Here is a 14,736-nt window from a genome sequence, read left to right on the forward strand (position 1 = left end):
TCTCCGTGTGAGGAACGTGAGCACTTGAAGCTTCCTCCTCCAGAGCCGTCAATCTGGTACCTGTCACCAGCATCTGATTCATTATAAAAATATTTAATTCTTCCAAGATGAATTGGCACAATGTCCAAAGAGAGAGAAAAAATGGCTCAGGGGAGATAGAAAGGCTCTTTGTAGGGAGGGCTTGTGCTTGGCTCAGTGTCCAATAAACATTTTTAGAAGGAAGCCAGACCCAACGGTTTCCTTCGTCATCAATGTCACTAGCGCCATTTCGGTCAAATTCAGTAGGAATGTTAACAACTCATTGATTGTTCTAGCCTCATAGTTCTCTAAGATTGTCTTCTGTGGGAATCCTTATCTCCACTGATCTTTGGTAGAGCCACACATTCAAAGTCTCAGTAACCTGTTCCACTTTTAGGATTTCAAACCTAGGAGGCCCTTTTTTTCTAGCTATAATCTTAAAAGAGCTTTGATACCTTCCCACACCTACAGGGCAATATTCAAAGTCCTTACTTTCAAAGAGTATTTGTCATTTGCCTTCAACTTATTTTCCCTGCATCAAGACATTACCATCACTCTTAACAGACCTGACTCCTGGCTTTATATTCACCTTGTTTTAGAACGTTGCTTCTTAATAGCTCTACTTTCGAGTTTCTCAATCTTATGACCATTGGCATTGGGGGCCAGATAATTCTTTGCTGTGGAAGATGTTTTATACCATCCCTGGCACATTCCAAGTTATGACGTGCAAAAATGTATCCTGGAAGTTAAAAATGCCTCTAATTTTTTAATTTAAAAAAAATTTTTTAATGTTTATTTTTGAGAGAGAGAGAGAGAGAGAGAGAGAGAGAGTGGGGGAGGGGAAGAGAGAGAGGGAGACACAGAATACAAAGCAGGCTCCAGGCTCTGAGCTGTCAGCACAGAGACCAATGTAGGGCTCAAACCCACAAACTGCGAGATCATGAACAGAGCTGAAGTCAGGCGTTTAACCGACTGACCCACCCAGGTGCCCCCCAAAATGCCTCTGACTGAGAGTGATTGCTCTATTGGAAATATTTCTAAGCAACCTTTCCTATCCAGTTCAGATGTCACCTCTTCTGTAGAGCCTTTCTAACTTCTCTAAGGAAACCAGCTCATTTCCTGCCATGACTTCATGATTACTATAGTCAGACATGCTGTGGTGTATTATTTCTATAGATGCTTGTCTCCTCAACTAGACTGAGCCTCTCTATGGTAAGGACCTTGTCTTATTCATCACTGTATTCTCAAATCCTACCCTAGGACTTGGAACTGGAACTATGGATAGTGATCAAAATCTGTTAATTTATCTTACATTTATATCAGTCCTATGAAGTAGAAAAAGCAAATATTATTTTTTTTAATAAGGCAGATAATTTTCCCATTGGGAAGGTGCACTTTCAATTGCAATTGGCAGGAATGTAACTCAAATTGGCCTGGGGAAAAAAATAAGACATATAATGGCTCATATATTTAAAAAAAAAAATCCAGAGTTGGACTTCAGGCAGAGCTGGATCCAGGTGAACAGATCCTGGGAAGGAAAAAAAAATACACAGTTACTACAGATGAGTGCTCAGAAACTTGAGTATAAAGGTGAAGGAATTTTAGTGAACTAGCCAAAAACACAGAGTCGAGTCAGGCAGCAACTGAGGATGGGAGAAAATGGCAATGTGGGTTCTATTCAAGTTTGCTTTAGTGTTGGCTCTCTGGTTGCCTCTATTAATAGATAAAATGGTGTATTTGAGAATAACAACTTAGGTGATGAGTGTGGATCCTGGTTATCTCTATCATCTCATAGAAATGTACTCAAGGTTCAGTGACTTTCATATCCTGTGTAAAGTTCAATGTTTTCAGGTTGAAGGAACCTAGAGCTGTATGATTTTATGGTTTCAGGTATATCCATTCCTAAGAATAACTTAGTCAATACTTCTGCTATTCATTGATCCCTGTCAGCCAGAATTAATGTCTGGATTCTAGGCCTTAAAGCACTTACTGTGCTATTGATGGGTTGTTCTTATCTTTGACTGACTGGCAGGCCTGGGAATTTTAAATCTGTGTGCTCTTAGAATATTTTTCCTGAGAGTGAAACCATAGACCACCCAGAAGAATACCTGGGACTTGAAACTAGAGTTCTTGGCATAGGAGTGATTAAGTTTTCTTTATCGGTATGGTGTAGGGTAAAATTTGATAAACTCCACAGCAAGGGAATAGCACAGATAGGGGCAGGTAGGTGAATTCCCTGGGACACAGATCAGATGTGAGTTTTTTAAAAAAAATTTTTTTTTCAACGTTTTTTTTATTTATTTTTGGGACAGAGAGAGACAGAGCATGAACGGGGGAGGGGCAGAGAGAGAGGGAGACACAGAATCGGAAACAGGCTCCAGGCTCTGAGCCATCCGCCCAGAGCCTGAGGCAGGGCTCGAACTCACGGACCGCGAGATCGTGACCTGGCTGAAGTCGGACGCTTAACCGACTGCGCCACCCAGGCGCCCCTCAGATGTGAGTTTTACAGGGACCTAGAAAAGGTTGCCACTTGGAGATACCACACAAGGCAGCTCTTTCTTGGAACAGGACTCCTCAAAACGCCATAAAGGACACATCTCTGAGCTGAGATAACATATAAAGTAGGAATACCCAGACTGGGAGTGTGGCAACCCAGGTTTTATCTACCTTTCCAGGACCTCAGTCAAGTCACAGAATCACAGAGTATCACAGATAGAAGAGATTTTAACTATGAGATACAAGCCTCTTATTTGTGATGGTCTGAACATGGGTCCAAAGAGATAAAATGTCTGGGTCAAAACCATCAAGCGGCGGAGTCAAGATTAGAACTAAGATGTGTTAACACTGTGCTTGCATGCCAGTATTTCCTTCGATGTTTATAATGTTCCTGGTGTTTGTAATGTCCCTGCTATTACTGTGATTTGCTCCATTTTAGAACAATAACATCTGTATCCAAAGTGACTTAACCTTTAGTAAATATCAGGGTTGAATTTACAACACTGGACTTAGTCTCCTTGTTGCAAGCACAGATATTTTCCAATACTGTCTATGAAGTAAGAGCTGAAGACTAAGGTGTCTTCCTGTTCTAGGATTGCTACCCACTGTCTCCGTCCAATGAGCCTTCCCCACAAACCATCTCATAGAGCACAGTGGGCTTATGTGAAAGTAGCCTCCTGGGAAGGCCAAGGCAGATGCACCCTGGAGAAGGAGCTTTTGGGGGAAGGCAAGGGATGATCTAATAATAAGGGTACACTACCAACCCGAATGTGCTAAGCCTTTTAGTCACATTATCACATTTAATTACCACGGTCATCCTCTGATTAGATTTTGTCTTGCTTTACAAATGAAGGCTGAGAGAGATGGCAGGATCAGTACAAGTTCACCCAGATATTCAGCAGAGATTCAGATATACATCGAGGTGATGCCAGCTCTGCCCTCTCCCTAATGCTTCTGAACTATTCCATTCAAAGTTGCAGCACAGGAACAGAGATAAGCTGACTTACTTTGCTGCTACAATTAGGATTAAATTGGTACAGTTCCCCAGCCACCTGTTCACCTCTTGTCTGTCTGTCAGCCGCCAGGTCCTCTTTTTCTGCCTACAGCTGAATTAACACTGAATCCCCGTCTGCGCATCACCCTCATCTTTCTTCTCCAGACCCAAAGTTTGTTTCTGCCAAAGGGAATCAAAGGGATTCCTTGTCTCTATCCCAGGCCCAGCTAATCAGGGCTTGTCCTCTCATTTTCCAGAAACATAAGCCTACTGATCGCTCCTGGACTTTTTTTTTTTTTTTTTTCCTCAACGTTTATTTATTTTTGGGACAGAGAGAGACAGAGCATGAACGGGGGAGGGGCAGAGAGAGAGGGAGACACAGAATCGGAAACAGGCTCCAGGCTCCGAGCCATCAGCCCAGAGCCTGACGCGGGGCTCGAACTCACGGACCGCGAGATCGCGAGATCGCGAGATCGTGACCTGGCCCCGGACCGCGAGATCGTGACCTGGCTGAAGTCGGACGCTCAACCGACTGCGCCACCCAGGCGCCCCGATCGCTCCTGGACTTTTTAAAGTTACATATTTTATAGGAATTTTAGGGAAGGTGTGGGGAAACTTTTTTTTTTAATCTAAAAATAAGAGTTTGATGATAGCTGAATTGAAGCCATTTACAGGGTGTTGAAAAACAGTAATGGCCTAGGGATGAACGGTATCTGGGTCCAAATAATGGAATGTTTTAAAACTCAATCGTATCTGGAAAGGAGGGTGATATTCTCTTGTGGAACTGCAGAGGTGGTCAAATAAGATCAATAGAAAGCACCGAGTAAAATGCTAACTGGTGTTTAATGTATGTAAATCGACAAATATTAAGAAAAAAAGTCAAACAGTTAAATTTATATATGTATGCTTTACGTGCCTCCCTTTCTCCAATCTGTAGCCTATATCCCATCTCTAAACCACCACATTCCTAGAATTATTTGCAGTAGGGAAGCGCTCATGCTAGGGCCCCATACATAGGGAACTCATTCACAGAGCTGGAGAAAGGACTTAGTCACAGTGCCAAGGTTTTCTAAGGAAATTAATTAGAGATGTACAGTCGTCTGATCATCACAGTGTTATTTCAGTATTAAAATATCATTAAAACCCACAGTCTACAAGCAGAGAACTGTAAATTAAATTGTGGAATATCTACATAATTAAATCTTATACAGCCAATAAAAAGCATCGTATATACAATGTTTGACAAACTTGTCTGATCTTTGGGATCTCCTGGGGTGATTTATGAAAGCATAGGGCCGACCCTAGACTTAGTGAATCAAACTCTCCATGAAGAGAGAATGGATATATGTATTTTCACCAGGTTGCTACATGGTTTTTATGGTGAGGCAAATATATGAAATTCTTTTATAGAAAATGCATTTTTAATGCTAAGAGAAAAAATGCGATCAAATAGTATGTACTATTCTTCAATAGTTTCATAAAAATATAATAATTAAAAAGAAACAAAAGCCCTTTCTGTCTCTGGAGGTTATATTGTACAGTAAAGACCAAGGTATTTACGGTCAAAAGACTGGTTAAAATGTATATCCTCAGGCAAGTACTGAAACCCACTATGCCTTAGTGTCCTCATCCTTAAAATGGGGAAAATAAAAGTTCATATTTTACATGTCATTGTGAGGATAAAATAATGTAATAAATACAGGTTATAAATACAGTTAATGTTATTTATCATATTATTTTATATTATATTGTTTAACATCATTATAAGTACAGTTACTAGTATTAGGGGTAGTATTTCTATCCCTCTGAAGAAATAAGGTGGTCTAGAAGTATTCTCTCATGACGACGCACTGGACAGATATAGGAAAGAACTTATCTGCAGAAACTGGGCAGCAGGCAGCTGAGTGCAACCTATCTTCACTTAGGGCTATCATCTGTAGCCTCCCTCCTGGACACAACCTTCTAAATTGTCTCCTTGCCTCCCTTCTTGACCTCTACTATCAACTTCCTACAATGCTGCTAGAGGGATCTTCGAAAGCAACTCCACCGTCTAAATTTGTCAATGGCTCTCCATTGTAATAAACAAATTTGGTCTCCTAGAACTCTATTTCAGTCTCTATGCCACCCTGCATGTCAATCTCCCCTTCCAGATGTGACCCCATGAGAATTGGGACTGTGTCTTTAGTCTCCGCTGTCTTTCTAAAATAACCTGAAAACAATGATCAACTGATTGATTGCTTGCATGTTTCTCCCGCCTTCCCTGCTGTAGCTCTCTTACCCCATCCAGATCCTAGAGCAGGATTTGAAGAGTATCTCTCTGCTCCATGCTCTTAACATTGGACTTGTGTCCAGAAGGTATCATTTAAAGCTGCCATCACTGAAGATCCTCTGGGTCTCAATTTCCCAGGGTGAAGTGACACTTCCTGACCCATGGCAAAATAATCTCCTCACATCATCTCTTGACAATGTCCTGGAGAAAAATACCCCTGCTAACTCTCACCTGCCCAATGAGCTTCTAGGCTCTGTCCTAGGAATCCAGCCCCCTCATTTCTTTACAAGTCATTAGCCAAGATATTATTATTGCAGGTAGCTAACCCAGTGGATGATGAAGTCTGTCCAATCATGGACTCCAAACAACACTCAACCTCTGAGATTACATGAATGACTCTAATTCCATGAAGCTTCATCTTTAAGGACAGAGGGAGAGAGTCAGCTCTAACAGATTCTCTCATCAATGAGGGAACACCAAGCCAGACACTGCGAACACAAACAGACATTCACCAACAAAAGGGGTATAGTCCAAAATGGAGAGAAGTGACACCTTAGTGGTAAAAAAAGATACCCATAAGTGTGACAGACCCTAACAGGAGCCAAAAGAGTCTCTGATAAGACATGAGAACAACATGTCCTAAGAGGTTTGGTCAAACGCCTGACAGATTGTCAGGCTCCAAATATTCTGAAGGTGGTGATTAATCAAAAGTCAAGACCAGAATTCATAGGACTTGGAGACACAAAGCCAGCTTGAGAGGGCCAGAGAGAGTGGCAGGTGTAAGAGATCATGCAAAGACTGAAGTGAATTGACAGGCACTGACAGGAAAGGAGACGGAGACGGGCCTTGGATGGAGGAGACCTGTTTAAATCTTCAGTGTCTCCCCCTTTCCCTTAAGATAAAACCAACCACAGTGCCATGACTTTTAGAATCTTCCTCAGAATCAGCCTCCTCTTATTTTGATCCTACCAATCTTTATGCTCAGGCCTCAGAATATTCCATTGCCTTCACTGGAAAAACTACTCCTCTTGTCCTTCAGCAGGGTAATTCTCACTCATCTGCCAGGGTTTAGCTTATAAGCCACTTTCTTCTGGCCCCTCCAGGCTGTGCTTGGTGCCTTTCTCCACTTCTGTGTTCCATCCCAACACCGTGGGAAAGATATTTCTAAGAAATGGGACCAGCACCATCTCCCTGGGGAGAGTGAGAAGCAGAGGTAGGAGGTGGTAGGAGATCAGGAACAGTGATAGGTAGGGAGAGTCTAGGAGGAACAATGTGAGGATGGAAGAGCCCTGTAGTAGAGGTTGGAAAAACCAACACAAGGAGAAGGGAACCAACCAGAGAGGATACATGGAGACAAGGGTAGGGAGCTATCATCAAAGCCATGTTCCAAGGAGAGTAGGGCAGGTCATATCTGCCATCAACAAGGAAGATCGGTACTGCTGTGTGTGTGGGTGTGTGTGTGTGGGGGGGGGCTGTAAAGGGTGGTGAAGGGTCTCTGGATTTATAGAGAAAGCACCGATCATTCCTTCAGAATCCCAAATCCTCCCAATCTTGTTTCTTCAGCCTAGTAGAAGCTCATCTCTACTGCCTACGGTGAGCTGTTGTGGACCTTGGGATATTGACCTTAGAGTTCCAATACTGCATGGTATTTACAGCTTGAAATCCCAGAGAGGAGGAAGTATCTTTGCAGATAATTCTGAGAAAGTCCCAGGGAGCGCTCTCATGAGCTTGGCTTGGGTCACATGCTTACCTCTGAACCAATCACAGTGGCCAGGATGACAGGCGCTAGGAGGTCTCTAATTGACCTGGCATGCACCAAGATGCCCCCTCCAAGCTCTGATGGCAGAGGGCTTTTGGCTTCCACTTCCAAGTAACATGTCCAACATTACACAATAGGCCTTTTCACAATTCTTGCACCACTATTTTCTTGTGCCTTTTGGATGCTTCTAGGCTCACAAAGGTCCATGTGAAAATTCAGAATTTAAGAATTAAGTCAGAAAGAGCCTTGGGCAGCTCTGAGAAAGACCTGGGTAAGTGTAAACCAATAACTAATAAATGTTCTTCCTGTTCCTTCTCATGCACTAATAAACAGTCTCTTTTGGTCTGTCTATCCCTTCAGGGTCTGGGTGAGTTTGATTTTTATTAACTTTGTTTTTCTTCCATAATTTTCCTCCCATTCAGAGCCAGGAAAATTACAGGCAAGTAGCCAAGTGCCATAAAAGCCTTAGGGAGACCTGCTGATTGAAGGGACATTTTCAGGTCTCACAGCTGGAGTTGGCCACCTGGAGTGTGGGTGACCTTGGGCAAGTGACTTAATCTCTCTGGGTCTCCCTGTTCTCTGCTTTTGAAGAAGAACTAATCCATTTGTCTCTGGGTTTCCCCGTTCTCTGCTTTTGAGGAAGAACTAATCCAGTTGTACCTTCTCCGTACATCAAGAATAGGAGCCAGAGAAATCTTAGATGGCGGTAAGTCTGGTTGTATGCCAGATGGATAAATTGTGCACTCTTAAAGGACTGATGTTTTTCACCTGCACTCACCCAGTGCCCTGATTCTCCCCTGCTCCTGTCATCCTCAAAAATAAGTTGCCGAAAATGAGTTCTCTAAATGAGAAATGTAGAGAGATCAACTCTCTCTGGACTTTCATGTGGGTGGGTGGTAGGAAGGTAGGAGAAAATAGGTGAAAACAGAAAAGAAAAGGAAAACAAAATAAAGTCTTTGGGAACTATAAAAGCTTCACTTCTGGCTGCATGTTCAACCCTGGCACCAACCAGAGAATCAATTTATTTATTTGTTGTCCAGAACTGCTAAGAAGATGTTACTGTGACTGGATCGAGTTACCTGCTCTGTTTCCATTCTCTGCTTAAAGGGCCAACTTAACAGAGATAAGGCTGACAGAAGCGTCAGGAACCTTTCTGGATATTCCACAACTTGAATAATATATCCATAGATTACTGGAAACAACTTGGGTTTAAAATTTAAAAAGTTAGTGGCTGCCACCTAAGAAGTAATAACGAACTAATTCATTCAACAGACACTGACCAAGTAGTCAGATGAAGTCATTTCCTCACTTAACAAATGCATGTTGACTGGGTGCCCTCTTCTTGTCCATGGGAACACAATAACGAACAAAACAAAGACAATGTCATCCCTCACGGTGCTTGAATTCCAGTGGAAGAAGATTAGTGTAAACATTGAACGGATAAATAGGGTCATTTCAGAGGATGCTAAGTGATATGCAGAAAATAAAAGAGATGGAAAGTGAATGGAAATGGAGCTGGTTTAGACATGGCGGTCAGCTGCCACCTTCCCAAGGACACAGTGTCTGAAAGGAGAATTGAAGCTAAAGCCCAGCTCAGAGTTGGGTGAGTAGAGCCAAAAACTCATAAGTAATCTCACTTTCCAGCCAATATCTGTCATTAGAAAAACATTCTCTCCTTGCCTGTCCATCTCTCCAGAGCCTGGGTGAATTCGATTTTTATTAACTTTTTATTTCATATCTAGCCTAGCATTCAGAGCTGGATCAACGTCTCTTGGGTTCTGTGAAAGTTTGGGGCACAGCTTTCCAGGCAGGGAGAGTAGCAAAGGCCTGAGATGGGAAGAAGTCGACTCTGGGGAATAAAGCGAAACTCAGTGTGTGAAGGTAAGGGTGATAATGGATGAGCTGGAAGTCCTGTGCAGGGCCGGGCGCCTAATGCTCTGGTGGGCAGTTTGGGTCTTATTCCAAGTTTAAAGAGTTTTGCATAGAAGAGGTATTAGCATACGTTGATTTATAAGCAGATAGGCTAGTGTGTAGCCATTGACTATAAGGTGACAAGGGTGGGGGTCTCTCACCTTACAAAGTCACAGTCTTACAAGAAAGAGAATCATCTAAGCAGATGACCAAGCTTCAGGGGCATGATTCAAAACATGTCAAATGCATTTTCTAGAACACAAAATAGGGGGTTCACAATCCTGTATATTTATAATCCTGTATATTCACAATCCTGTATATATTGAATATTATATATTCAACAGACACATCAGTGTATTTACTGATCATTGGACACTGCAAGGAGTGAAAAGTTCAGTAAAATATCTGCATGGGGTGTACACAAAGTGATGTGAATTGCATGGAGATAGGCATGATTAATTCTGCCTGGGGGTGAATAACAGAGTCCTAATCGACATGAAATTCCCACTTCATCCTAAATAATGAATATGACTTTTCCGATTATATGGGGAAGGATGGAATTTTCAGACGGAGATGACAATGTTAACAGAGACCCAGAGACGTGGAAGTTCAGAAAATTAAGAAAAAGGTGATCCAAAGGCTCTTTCTAGAGGATTCAGTGATCAGGAGAATGGCTGGAGGGGATTCTGGAAAACTAAGCTGAGGTCACTTTGCAACAGGCCTATTTGGTATTCTAAGGATTCTGGACCTTATTTGAAAGCACCAGATTGCTTTTGAAGATTTTTGGATGTCCAAGAGCCATAGGTTAATAGCCAGTGACATAATTATTTACCAGTGAGTAAGACCAGTGACAAGACAATTATTTCCTGGCCTGAATGGTCTCTGCTCCTGACAAGCGTCCAGGTTATTGGGCATATGATGGCCAAATAGGGCCATTTCTCACATGGTGGGTAAATCATAGTCTCAAACCAGGAGCATGCTTGAATATCAGAGTGTCCAACCTTCTTTCAATAATAGCCAATCTTGTATTACTTTTCTTTTTTAGGATCGGATTCTCTACTTGCACTTACTGCATGGTCACTGAGGTCAGAGCTCTATGGGGATATCACACATTTGTATGTGGTTTTATGGTTTGTAAAGTGCTTTCATGACCATGCCCTGAACCATCACAGGAGTCTGGCGAGGTACGGAGAGGAATAACCACCATGCTCATCTCATACACAATGAAGCTAAAACTCCAAGAGACTAAGACATTTAAATAAAATTACACAAGCACTTCATAGTAAGCATTCCAATTCAGTGCTCCAACCCAAATCTCAGATCATCCACCACATTCCGCAGACTTTAAATTTAACTAGTAGGTGGTGGACATGACCCCTAAAGGCAGTAGATGCATACATTTGTACTTGCCCCTTTCCTGCTCCCGACAGATATCACAACTCTCGCTCAACACAGTTTCCTACTGACGTTGGACTTTGCCTGAATTGTGCTAACATGATGGACCTGCTAGTCTCTGATGCATGGTTTGGATTAGGTTTAAATAAAACTCATTTCCCATCCTGGATCACATGATGTGTAAAGTCCACCTCAGTTTTGAGTTTTACAATTTTGTATATAATGTTGATGATTCTAGAAACTCGGTTTAATCCAACTAAAATTTGTTGGGAGCCTGTTCTGTTCTAGGAGCTTGTCCTTTATTCATCATATGAGTAAAAAAAAACATTCATCATGTTTCAGAGCTTTGTGCTCACAGTCTGGTGGTGGTGATAGGCAGAGACTCAAGTAACTGAGGTGTAGTTTAGATGCATAACAAAACGTTATAGAAGAACAGAAGAGGTGGGAGTTGATGTCCCTTGGGGATAAAGACGGTTCTAGGTAAAGACAGACCTGGAGTTCTGGTGGATAATGTGGCATCTCAGCAGAGCTTCGAGTCGAGGGAATAAAGGAGACACTTTTAGCATTGACAACCACTTAAGAAAAGGCATCAAGGCACAGCGAGTTGGGTGTTGCAGACTGGAAACCTCTTGAGTATGGCGTTCTGTTCAGGACCCCCTAGTGGCTGGATTGAGGCTACATAGAAATGCAATTCATGTATTGACTGAATCATTTTTAAAAATCCCAAGGCAAAAGAGGAAATAATGTTTATCCTTAGGAAACTTGTAATTCAAAGGAGAGTGGAGAAATGTTTTGGATATCAGAAAATTCTGATCTTAACTGCTACTCTGAGAAGTCATCCTCCCAAGATCTCAGGTTCAAAGGTTAGAAAATAGATTTATCTTAAGTGCCAGCTCTGGTTACTCTGGAGCAGCCCAGAGGAGATGTTTTAAGACACAAATGGCTTGATGGATTAGCAGGGGCTGCCACGGGTGGGCGCCGAGTGCTATGTATTTGTCCTTCCCAGACAAGTCCATCTCCAACATCACTGTGCACTCTATGCTCCTGTGATTCCCCCCACAGCCTCCGTGCTGTAGCTTAACCCCAAAGACAGCAGGGCGATAAGGTGAAGTTATTTATCCCACTTCAATAGGAAAAGAAGCACGCACCATATTGGCAAGAGGAAAGGAAGCTTCTTGGCTACTCTCTTTATTTTGAGATACGTTTTGAAATATTCTTGCCTCAGCATCCTTAGTTCCTGGCTATCAGCCACAGTAAAATCAGCTCCTTCTGGTCCATTACAAATTAAATAATCATAACTGTATTCATCATGAAAACATACACAGAAGGGATACATAAGCCAGCAATTAGTATCAAGGCTTCAAGCCTTTCATTGACTAACTCCAAGGGCCTCGTGGTGACTATTTCACTCGAGACCATGAGTATCCAAAGCTCCTGGCTCTGTGTTTCCAGGGTAATGATTCCTCAAGTGGTTGCACTGGGAGTAGTTGTCTGCCTAGCTTTGTTCCTGGCTTATACTACATTGTCTGATAATATTTGTAGAAGGAAGAGTGCCAACAGGCCATTGTGCCAAATAACTTTTTAAGCACATAGAATGTTTCCGGGCCACTGCTAGGCATAGGAAGTCTCCCTGAACACAGTGTAGGCTGCCCGGCTTTCTGTGCCTCTGTGAAAATGAGAGGTTGGGCTGGACTATGTCCAACAACGTATGAAATAGAGAGTGACCAACCACAGAATTCTGCCTGAGTTTCCGGTCACAGAAGCAGGGTGACTTTTTTCAGGTGATACCCATTTGGATTACAGATTGAGAGAGGCTTCTGAAGTCAGGCTGAGAGTCCGTGGCTAATGTTGCCACTAGGTGTTCACTGTTCATGTCTGCCTCGCAGTGCTTTTCCTGAGCTGTCCTCGCCACATCTCAAACACCACCCTCTCCTTTTATCTGGAGCCTGATTCTTTTAGGAAGTAATGTAGCCTGCCTTCTAAGAAGTGTTCTCTGAAGAGATGACCACAGCCTCCACTTAATGTCACCAGCTCTTGACACATATTTTTTTTTTGCAGCACGCTTGTGTCAGGAGATAGGAAATCCAAACGTGACCACGCATATCATGCAGTGTTAGGTGATGTTGTTCACGCACATTGACTGTGTTGCCATTTTGCTTTTATTTACTACGATTTGTTTTGCTTCCATCAAATGTTTTCTTCTGGCTGTTTATTGAGTGCCTTATCGGTGTAACCAAGCCCTGTGCCTTGGGGTAAACGGGGAAAGATTAAAACTATGGTGCATCTTTTCTCTTTGTACACTCACAGTTCTACTGGTTATACCATAGGTTTGTTTAAATCTACCCTGACATCTGTCTGAATGGGAGCTTAATGATTGGGTTGATTTATTCTTCTCTATGAAGTTGGGAAAAGTAAGGCTGAGAGGGGGAAAACGACATGCTCAAGGAGCATGTAGAAATCTTCCATCTACAAAGTCTAGTTCGGATTCCCAGTCCAGAGCTTCTTAGACATATCCTCGGCAATGCTCAGCTCTGCACCGGGAAGAATAAGGAAGGGGTCATCAGGTAAGTAAAGGTGGACAGCTAAGGAATTAGTGAGTCACTTATCTGCAGTATTTTCTCCTTCCTTCAACATGCATTCAAAGGCTTCCAACTATTGGCAAAGTGTGAAAAATCCACAGTCACTGACAACTGTCAGTCCACTTCTTGGTAGGGAAGAGAGACACAAGCACATTTATTTCCATACAGTTTAGAGTTTAGGCAAATGCCATAAATACAATAAATGTGTGAAGACTGGAGAGGTTAGTTGTGCTTGGACACACGGGCAAGTTTCTTACAGCACAGTAGAGTACTTGGAGCAGCTTGTGGGGAAAGGCCTTCCATGAAAAGGGACTAGCGGATGGAAAGATGTGTGGAAGACATCCAAATGTCCTTTGCAGAATATGCCATCACACCTTACAGAAACAGGAAGGTACCCCACTTATGATCTATTGGCGGTCTGCCCTGATCCTCCACCCTGTCGCCTATGCCTACAAAGAAGTGGTCGTCGGTTTTCTCGCTTTAAGTGGATGCAGTTCTAACTTTTACCACACGATGGCAGTGCAGGGCCACAAAAGGCTTTGAGCAACCTCTAGAGGGTATGAGGTACTTTTGAAGGGTATGTTTGAAAAAAAAAATGGCAGGAAATTTCGGAAGCTGCCCCAGAGCGGAAGCCAGAGCTTCTGGGACGGGCTTCTAGGGGAGGCCGGTAGCCTTTGAAGCCAACACGACAGGTATTTTCCCTCTAAATCTCTAGTCTGTCCATTATCTCTAGAGATAATTAAATGTGCTCAGAGGTGTAGCCCATAAAGAATGAAGCCCCTTTTGAGTTATACCCATATTTTTTTAAATTAAGAGGACTTATAATGCCCCATCCGCCAGTTTTCCTCAAATATATTCTCTGTGAGGACTGTGCCTGTGATGGCCTGTTGTCCCACTGGGCAAAGGCAATGAGAGGAGATGGTGGAAAATGAAACAAATATGTGTCACCAGAGCCCCTAAGACAATATTACAGGAAGGGAAAGGGGGTGTGAGACTGTCAGTGTGGTCGTGTGTGTGTGTGTGTGTGTGTGTGTGTGTGTGTGTTGGAGGTGACAGTAAGAAACGCGGTGGTGCTGGCACGGGCCATCATTTTTGGCTGTGTGGGGTATGAGGCAGAGACTGGGGAAGAGAAAGGGAGGGGAGAGAGGGGGGGGGAATAAATAGGATTCCCAGAGATCCCTAGGGTGCGGGAAACGATTCGGTTGGAGTCAATGGCAAAGAGTGAGTTTCAAATTAGATTTTTTTAACCCCTGTATTTCTCTGACCCCTTAATTTCCACCCCTCCCCCACATATTCTGTCTTGCCCTTTCTTGGT

The 14,736-nt window shown here is 42.8% G+C and overlaps 1 long non-coding RNA gene across 3 annotated transcripts in view; it reads right to left on the minus strand.

The window, feature by feature from the left end:
* Nucleotides 1–14,736, minus strand: part of LOC123381807 — a 466,019-nt gene that overhangs the window by 102,386 nt on the left and 348,897 nt on the right. Inside the window, exon 5 of one of the 3 annotated variants that reach the window (XR_006589253.1) lies at nucleotides 920–1,546. The exons of the other annotated variants lie outside the window; for them this stretch is intronic. This is a non-coding gene — a long non-coding RNA (uncharacterized LOC123381807). Of the gene's footprint in view, nucleotides 1–919; nucleotides 1,547–14,736 lie in introns of those variants that run through there. 3 annotated transcript variants of the gene reach the window in all.

The sequence above is a fragment of the Felis catus genome, chromosome D4 (assembly GCF_018350175.1).
Source record: "Felis catus isolate Fca126 chromosome D4, F.catus_Fca126_mat1.0, whole genome shotgun sequence".
Lineage (NCBI taxonomy): Eukaryota > Metazoa > Chordata > Mammalia > Carnivora > Felidae > Felis > Felis catus.